The sequence below is a fragment of the Pseudopipra pipra genome, chromosome 18 (assembly GCF_036250125.1).
Source record: "Pseudopipra pipra isolate bDixPip1 chromosome 18, bDixPip1.hap1, whole genome shotgun sequence".
In the NCBI taxonomy this organism is placed as follows: Eukaryota; Metazoa; Chordata; class Aves; order Passeriformes; family Pipridae; genus Pseudopipra; species Pseudopipra pipra.
Genome location: NC_087566.1, coordinates 6,796,689 through 6,805,462, shown reverse-complemented (window position 1 = coordinate 6,805,462; position 8,774 = coordinate 6,796,689). Strand labels below are relative to the sequence as shown.

Below are 8,774 nucleotides of genomic sequence, written 5' to 3'. Positions count from 1 at the left end.
GGGCTATTCTTGAGGGCTGTGAAAGGAGCCTCAGCCCGCGGAGACGGAGCAGCCTCCGCACAGCAGCAGATAAGGGAAGGCAGCAGTAAGCCACAAGCCACGGGGTGGGTTTTGTACGCACTTAAAGAGGAGGTTGTGCCCAGTTCCGATGGTAGGATAGGAGACCCTTGCTCCTTCTGATATTTTGAAAGGCTACAGGAAGGCTTAAAATGTAATTCCAAATTCAGATTCATCTTTCCTCTTCACGTCCTTCAAAGCCCCAAAAGATCAGTTAAAATTTCAGAGGAAATTTTTCCCTCCTCTGCAGCATTCTTGGCATTGCCTTTGCTCAGCAGCCTGTATCAAACACAAGGAATGAGAGAGTAAAACACAACAGGTATGTTCGGCTGATTGAAATCCACTTCCATGCAGGAAGGAGATCTGAGGCTTTGTCTGGGAGGGAATAGAGGGGTCTGTGTTGCTGGTGCTTTATTTTTCCCTGTTTCAGAGCTTTGCACCCACAACTGGCTGTTACACTGGAGTTCTCCACAGCTGAGAAGGCTGTGGGTGCTGGGCAGCTGCAGGTGGGAGAGGAGGACGCTGAGAGCTCAGCTGCACTGGTGCAGGACAGGGAGCCCCAAGGGACCAGCCTGAGCCAGGGATGAGCAATGCCAATGCCCTCGATTCTCTCGTGTCTCACACTTGCCCTTGGCTAAGGATGAGCTGTGCTCCGGTCCTGGCATACACACACTGCATGGGAATATTTCGAGCTCCTGAACACTTGGTTTTGCAGAAACTGAGCTGCTGTTTTAAGCTTAATTTTACCATTGAGATGTGAATTCTCCTCCCCAGCACCCAGGATGGCGAACGACACCCTGTCCTGTGTCACACCCTGTCCTGCCATCTCCACAGCCATAGGCAGAGATGCCAGACAGGTTCTCCCCCTGGTTATGCCAGTATAAATCCATGCTCCATTCAGTTACTTCAGATTTATGCCGGCATAACTGAATTGAGCAGTTTAATAAATGGCTCGTCCATTAATAAATGGAGAGCTCCTTAAGATCATGAACTTCACGATGATGACAAGGTCATGCCCACTACTTCTGCCCTCATAACTTCTCCAGCGTTAGTACCTCCCACATTTCAGTTTCCCTGTGTATCCAAAGGCAAGGAGGAAGGTTGTCTAAATGCAGGAGCGACACCCCAAAGTACCCCGGGATGGATCCCTGAGGGAAGCAGAGCTGAGTGCTGGCACACCCCAGTGCTGTGGGGCCCCTCTGCAGCATGTGGGGTACGGAATGTGCCCCTGGGGTCTCACTTCCCCCCTATGACTTTCTCTCCCCCTCTCTTCATGGCTCTGGCTCTTGCAATTATGTCACTCTCTTCTTTAACCATCTGGCTCCTGCAAACAAATATAAGTCCTCCTACACAGACCCGCTGGTGACGGGCCTGATCCTTCCCTGGCTGACACCAGTGTCTCTCCACTGACTCGGGAGGAGCTGCTCCTCTCTGAGCAGCCATCCCATGGGAGCAGGTGCTCTCCTGGAGAGGCCACAGCAGCGGCAAAGGCAGCACCCGGCTCCCACCGCTTCACTGTCACCCCCTCCTCCTCCCTGGGGTGCTGGTGCTGATGGGTGGGCTCTGCCCTGAGCACCCCATGAGCATGGCCAGTGGCAGCGGGACCAGGCAGGGCAGGTGTCACCCTGCACCCCACAACCGGCCCCTGCACCCCTGGCAGTGGGACAGCTGGGGCACGGCCAGGGCCAAAAGGTGCTGGGTCCCACACACCTTCCTCCTGGGTGGTGCCTGGCAGGCAGTGTCCCTTTGCAGTGCCCACCCTTGGGGAAAGATCTGGTCCTGCCCTGGCATCCCCATCAGAACTCCAGCTGGAGCAAGAACTCCCAAAGTGTTTGTTTGGACTGAGGTTCCTGTTCTCGGGCCCTCCTGGGACCTGCTGGTGTCACTGTCACCACGGTACATCCTGTAGGGCTCTGTCAAAACCCTCGAGGAGTGGCTGCTGTAGGCAGGCTCCTGGCGGCACCAGGGAAATCCAAAGGAAATCCCAGATTTTTCTTTTGCTCTGGATCTGAACAATTCCTCTCAACATCTCTCTGGGAAAAAAAAATAAGTGTATTTGGGTCAATAAAAGCAGATGGCTGAATAATGGCCATAAAATATTTCATTCTGACTTTGATTTTGAGAAACTATTAGGGAACAAGATGAATTTGAAAATGAAACCCCAGCAGCCCCTTCCAATGAGGCCCCAGATAATGCTTTAACCTTATTAAAAGGTGGGGGTGTTATTTTGAAGCAAAAACTTATTAACATAGAAATGTTTTTGCAAAAATAGTTTCAGTTTGATACATTTCTGACAGGTAAAAATTGAATTGCAAAACTGTCAAACTGCTGTGTTTAGACCCAACACCTCTGCTGGCATTTGGAGGGATGCAGGTAATGGGCTTTGCTCACACTCAAATTGTGTCTCATGTTCAGAGCTGAGTGAATGAAATATTCTCCAGTTCACAAAATACACCAAAAAATACAACACAAATAATTTTTGACCACTGATGAATCGAAAACCTCTTACGAGCCAGTTCAGTGGTGAAGGAGAAACTGTGCAGATAGTGACTATTTCTTTTTTAATACTATTTTCATATTTTCTTTTGACTCGTCAAACAAATTTTGAAAATCATGGAATAGTTTGGGTTGAAGGGACCTTAAAGCTCATCTAGTTCCACCCCCTACCATGGGCAGGGCCACCTTCCACTAGATCAGGTTGCTCCAAGCCCTGTCCAACCAGGCATTGAACACTTTCAGGGATGGGGCAGCTATAGCTTCTCTGGACACCCCAGCCTGCACTGACTGAGCAGTGTCAGGGGTGGCTGGTGGCTCCTGGAGCCAACAATCCATCATCCACGAGCCAGGAAACCCACCCACACCCTGTCCAGGCACCCACTCCAATCCCATGGGTGGAAAACTTCCTCCAAAGCCCCAGCTCATCCCAGGAACCGGCCGCTCAGTCCTTCTCCCATCTATTGGTGTCTTTTGATTACAAGTCTGCTTTGAAGAGACACTAATTGCAGCCTGCACACAATGCTGGTAATTATGCCTATTACATTTTGATTCATTTCCATATGTCAACACTACTACAAGGGGGATTTTGGGGAGGGGGTGCAGAGCACCGTTTTATAATTGTTATTGTCTGCAAAAAAAACCTGCCCAGAGCATGAGTGAAGTGTTCTTTGTGGAAATTGAAAATAAGATTATAAATAAAAGTCTTCCTCTGACATCCAGAAAATGGACACTTTAGAATAAATTGCCACTGTTGATCAGGAAGATTGCCACCTCCCTTTTACATTAATGAGGCAAAGACTCTTCAAGGCCCTAATAGCAATATGTTGGAGGATGTCATTTCAATAGCTTCTTTCTTAATAAAGCTTGACCCTAATATTCCCTTTGCTGTCACAGGCTTTGTCCTGCCAGACATCGCTGTGATTTTTAGCTGCTAATCAAGAGGAAGAAGCGGGGAGAGAGAAAGTGGTGCAAAGAGCTGCAGAGCCCCAGCAAGGGGGGACCCTGGATGGTCACTGCTGCGGGGTCACAGCGAGGGATGTCTAAGCCACCACTGGAATCCCATCAGGAGCTGCTTTTCCAGCAGTTTATGCTCAACCCAAAAACCCATAGGTAAACCATATAAGGAACAGCTAAGGGAGCTGGGGGGGCTCAGCCTGGAGAAAATGAGGCTCAGGGGGGACCTTCTCACTCTCTCCAATTCCCTGACAGGAGGGGGGAGCCAGGGGGAGTCGGGCTCTGCTCCCAGGGAACAAGGGACAGGACAAGAGGAAACAGCCTCAGGCTGTGCCAGGGGATGTTCAGATTGGACATCAGGAGGAATTTCCTCATGGAAAGGGTGGTCAGGCATTGGAAGGGGCTGCCCAGGGAGGTGGTGGAGTCTCCATCCCTGGAGGTGTCCAAGGAATGACTGGACATGGCACACAGTGCTCTGGGCTGAGTGACAAGGTGGGGACTGGTCACAGGTTGGACTCGATGATCTTGGAGGGCTTTTCCAACCTCAGTGATTCTGGGATTCTATGAAAATGCCACAGAGGGTTTGAGCCTGCCAGCCCCTTTTCTGGATGCTCCCGGGCATAGCCCTGCCCTGAGTACCTGCTGTGGGGACTGCAGGGACTCTGACCCACCACCCACCTGCTCTGGCACTTCTCTGCCTCCTCTGTCTCCTGGTGGGAGGAAGCAGCGCTCATTGGGCTCTTCCTCCTCCAGCTACCTCTACCAACTAATTCCAGGAGTTTCAAAAGTGCAACCAGGCCTTATTTCATAGCAATCAATCAATAGAAGTTAAAAGGGCACTGTATTTGTTTCTGTAAAAATGCTCTTTGGAAAATTGGGCCCTTTTGCGTCTCCTGGTGGATCCCCCATCCGTCATACACTGCATCAGTCACATCATGTTATGTTTCAAGGCACACTGTAACATGAGATGACTGGTGCAGCAGGCAGGAGCTCACAAAAGGAGTGTCTCTGCCAGGCATCCAGCCCCTTTTTTTGTTAATTCGAGTTTGAAGATAAAAACAGTTGAGTTTTGTACCAAGTACTGTGGCAGGAGGGAGTTTTTGGAATCACTGGCAGTTTTCATAGAATCAGAGAATCATAAAATCCCAGAATGGTTTGGTTTGGAAGGGACCTTAGAACCCATTCGTTACACCTCCTGCCACGGGCAGGGACACCTTCCACCAGACCAGGTTGCTCCAAGCCCCATCCAACCTGGCCTTGGACACTTCCAGGGATGGGGCAGCCACAGCTTCTTTGGGCAACCTGTGCCAGGGCCTCACTGGAATTATGGGGGCAGTGGGCAGAGTTCATGAGAGGCCCTCCTGGCTGCATGTTCCCAAGTCCACCACTGCCCCCAGAGACCTCCCAGTTAGTCCCTGCCTTGGTCCAGCCCCAGCTGCACACGTGGCTCCCACAGGTCTGTTCAGCAGTGAGGGAAACGTGTGAGAGAGGAAAAGGTGAAGAATGCAAACAATTCAGCAGACAGGGTGTGTTAACCCCCCCAGAACTGCCTCAGAAATAATCCAGCTGGTTTAGAAGGCAGGTAGCAGAGGGGTCACTCCTGCCCTGGCTCTGCTTGAGGAACCCTGTGCCCCCAGTTCAGAAGATTTCATGAACTAAACTGCTGCTGGGGTTTTGGTGCATGGAGGTGTTCATCATCCTTCAGGATTTCAAGACACTCCTTCCTGTTTTAAGGAAATGAAATTTTAAACTTCAAAATGGCAGGGGAAAAAAAATTCCCTGAAAATAATGGCAGCAGAAAATTTTCCTGGATTTGTACCAAGCTGGGTTATATAAAAATGAGATAACTTGAAAACAGAAGGGGATGTGAAGTGTTTGATTTTTCAGTTTCCTGATCTCAGCCTCTGCACACCCCCAGGCCCCTAGGGTTGGGATAGGGGCTTGGGAGATTGCTGCTGGCAGGAAAACGGAAGGAAATGTCCAAATTACGATTAGCCAAAAGTTTGTTCTCGAAGCATGACCATGCAGGCTCTGTGCACACCCCTCACCAACCTAGCACTGCCCAAACCCTTCTTGTGCCTATTCCCAGCCCAGCCCCCTCGAAGCAGCTGCTCCAGGAGAGACCCGGCGGAGCTGCAAGGGTTTCAGGAGAGGAGTGGAGGGATGATGTATTCCCTTTTTAATTGGGGCTCGGAGAGCACGAAGGCAGCTGCCCACACAGGGGTATAACCTGGATGTAACACGCAGACTGGTAAAAAGTTTCTGAGAAGGAAACATTATGACTTTTTGCTGCACCTCACACTAAACACGCCCTCGGTAAAAAGCCCATGATTGGAAGATTCCTTATTTATTCTGATAAGTTATCATCAGTGTCACCGAGCCGAACATTTAGGCAGAACAGCTCCCTGCCCACACACTGTGTTTGCTGCTTAAAAATATTGCAAATAGCTCCGTGGCTTTAAATAAATAAATAGCTAATGAGTCACACCAATCGGAATTGAATGTCAAGCTGGAGGAAGCGCCTGCCTGGTGCCTACCCAGAAAGTTTATTAATGTTTGTTAACCACGTCGGTGCTGCTCTGCTGCCAGGGGCTCCAGGGATCGGCATGAGGCATTCCCTGCCCAGGGACAGGGATGCTGTGGGACACCAGAGGGGAACGAGTTAGGTAAGGCTCACAGGAGAGCACCTGGAAGCATAAATATTGATTGTTTGCTCCCTGAGCAAGGCTGCAACCCAGGGACATGGTGCCAGGGAGCCGTACTCCTGAGATGGAAGGCACCAGCCTTTTCCTGGAACCAGGAACAGAGCACTCTTTTTGCTCCTCCTGGAAAAAGTCCCCATGCAGGGAAGCAGTGCCCGGGGAAAGGCACAGATGGCATTGCTGGAGGGTATTTTTGCAGCTGTTCTTGCAGCCCCTGGATTGTCTGTGCTGGGCGGTGGTCCAGGGACAGAGCCACCCCAAAGGCAGCCTATCATCCCCTCCTCATGCCCCTGGCACGATTGGCCTGAGCGGGTCAGTGGTGTCAGGGAGATTCTGTGAGTGCTGACGAGACACAGCCGGTCCCAGGTGCCCCAGCACAGGCTCAGCAAAGCCGTGGTGCTGGTGCACAGGGCCCCAGCAGCTCCAGAGAAACCCTCCGAGCCCACCCACACACCCAGGAGTGATTCACCAGAAATCTGAAAGAAATTCAACTCCTGTTGGTGAGTAGGGAGTGAGTGGGCACTGGGAGGTGGCATCATCCTGCTCCTTCATTCATTTCTTCACTGATGGAGCTGCGGAGCTGCAGTTGGGCAGCACTGAGGCCCCTCTCGGTGCCCACCCAGCCCATTTCAGTCTCTGCACAGCTCTGACATGCTGTGGGTTATGGGCAGCACCCCAAGCTCAGCAAACCCCAGCTCACATGAAGAGCTGAGCCCAGCTGAGCCCATTCACCCTGTGATCACCTCCAGTGAGTCCTCCCTCATGCCTACAAGCCACACTCCCCTGACAGGAGCAGAGGGATTTCCCCAGGGAATTCCAGCCTATATAACAACAAAAACTTTTACACCAGTGATCAGCTGGACAGCCAGGCTCAGGAGTCATCACAGGCATTTCCCAGCTTTAGGGAAACAATGAGGCTTCCTGATGGTGACCCATCTGAGGTCCAACCAGGAACTGGAGTATTTCAAAAGAGAAATTAGGAAAAATTCCTTTACTGAAAGAGTGGTCAAGCAGTGGAGCAGGCTCCCTAGAGAGGTGGTGGAGTCACTTTCCCTGGAAGTGTTCAAAAAATGAGTAGACAAGAACTTTGGGATATGGTTTAGCAGTCATGGAGGTATGCGATTGAAGGTTTGGCTGATGCTCTTGGAGGTCTCTTCCAGCCTTAATGGTTCCATGATTCTGTGAACTCAATGGTGAAAAAAACACCCTTTTCATTCAAAATAGTTCTAAAGGAAAATTTTCAGTAAGTTCCATTTCCCGGCAGGTGGCTGGGTGCTCCTGGGGGATGGGGCCTGGGAGGAACCGGGGCAGGGGCGCAGGGGGCAGAGGTCTGGCAGCCAGACCCCACAGCACAGAGCCAGCCCTGGCACACCAAGGCTGCCCGCTGCTGGCAAACCCGCCGCCAGCCTGGGGCTTTCGGTGGGGGAAGCAAGGAAGGAATGGAAAAATCATCACACACATTGCACAGATGGAAAGAGTTTACAGCCCTCCTCACTTCCTCATCCTCGTGGTGTAAATTATATGGACAGATGTACAATCTGGGAAGTTGTCCAGATTTTCTTTTTTTTAATTTTTTTTTAATTTTCTTTTTTTTTTTTAAGGAAGAGGGATGCTAAAACAACACGAGCTGTGCCATGTCTAGTCCTTGGCTCTCAGTGTTGGCTATGGGAGAGGAGAAACCAACATTCCTGGCAAGCAGTGAATGATCCAGAAAAGTGCAGAGCTCGCCCATGGCACCCTTCCGTAGTCCAGTCCTTCTCCAGCAGACAAGGAGGTGCACTGCCAAGAGGCCCTTGGCAGGAAGCAGGAGATGGAACCCAGTGACTCCAGTGGGACCCAGTGCCGGAGGGTCCCTGCTGTGGTGCTGGGCTGGGTGGCTGCTTTCCTGCACTTGGATCTAAGCAGCTCCTTGGATATTTACTCAATTGCCAGGAATGAGAGGGAGGAGGTGGATGACAACATGTTTCCAGTGCTCTGCTTTGTGCAGAGATCCTCAAGGCAGCATGTGTGTGTCTGCAGAGGGCTCAGCATGCTTCTCAGTGCTGCTTCCAAACAAGGATCAAGTAAATTTTCCAAAGCATATTCTCCCCCGTCAAACACTGCTCTCACTTTGGAGACTGTCCATGGCTTTGACACTCCTGTGGGTTTTCTACCCACATCCCTGTGCCAAAGATACCTTGGCATGAGTGGCAGGTTGCACTTGGCTTTTGCCAGAGAGAAGCGAAGCTGATCACAGCACACCTCGAGGCCAAGCTGGTCCCCTCGACCGAGCTGGCAGCTGCCCTGGGCTTGGCCACCAACGTGGGACAGGCGGGGACTGCAGTGCACCCCCATCTCCATAAGCCTCATTTGTTGCCCCGAGTGGCTCTGGGTGCTGGGCATAGCTGGGCAGGGGAAAATGTGAGGGGTGTAAGATTCAGAGCCTGTCTGTCCTAAAGCAAGTCAAGGGTGTCTCTACCTGGGCTCGGTCACTTGCCTTGGCCACATCTGACCTTAGCAGGTGACACATCCACAATCGAGGCTTGGAGACTGAGCTGTGACACCCTCAGGGGCTGTGCTCATGGG

At 51.3% G+C, this 8,774-nt stretch overlaps 1 long non-coding RNA gene across 1 annotated transcript; it reads left to right on the top strand.

Annotated features, from left to right (window-relative positions):
- Nucleotides 1-3,456: 3,456 nt before the first annotated feature.
- LOC135424349 (uncharacterized) lies at nucleotides 3,457-8,291 on the top strand. The gene is made up of 2 exons (XR_010435168.1): nucleotides 3,457-3,663; nucleotides 7,811-8,291. It is a non-coding gene; the product is annotated as an uncharacterized LOC135424349 (long non-coding RNA).
- Nucleotides 8,292-8,774: the final 483 nt, after the last annotated feature.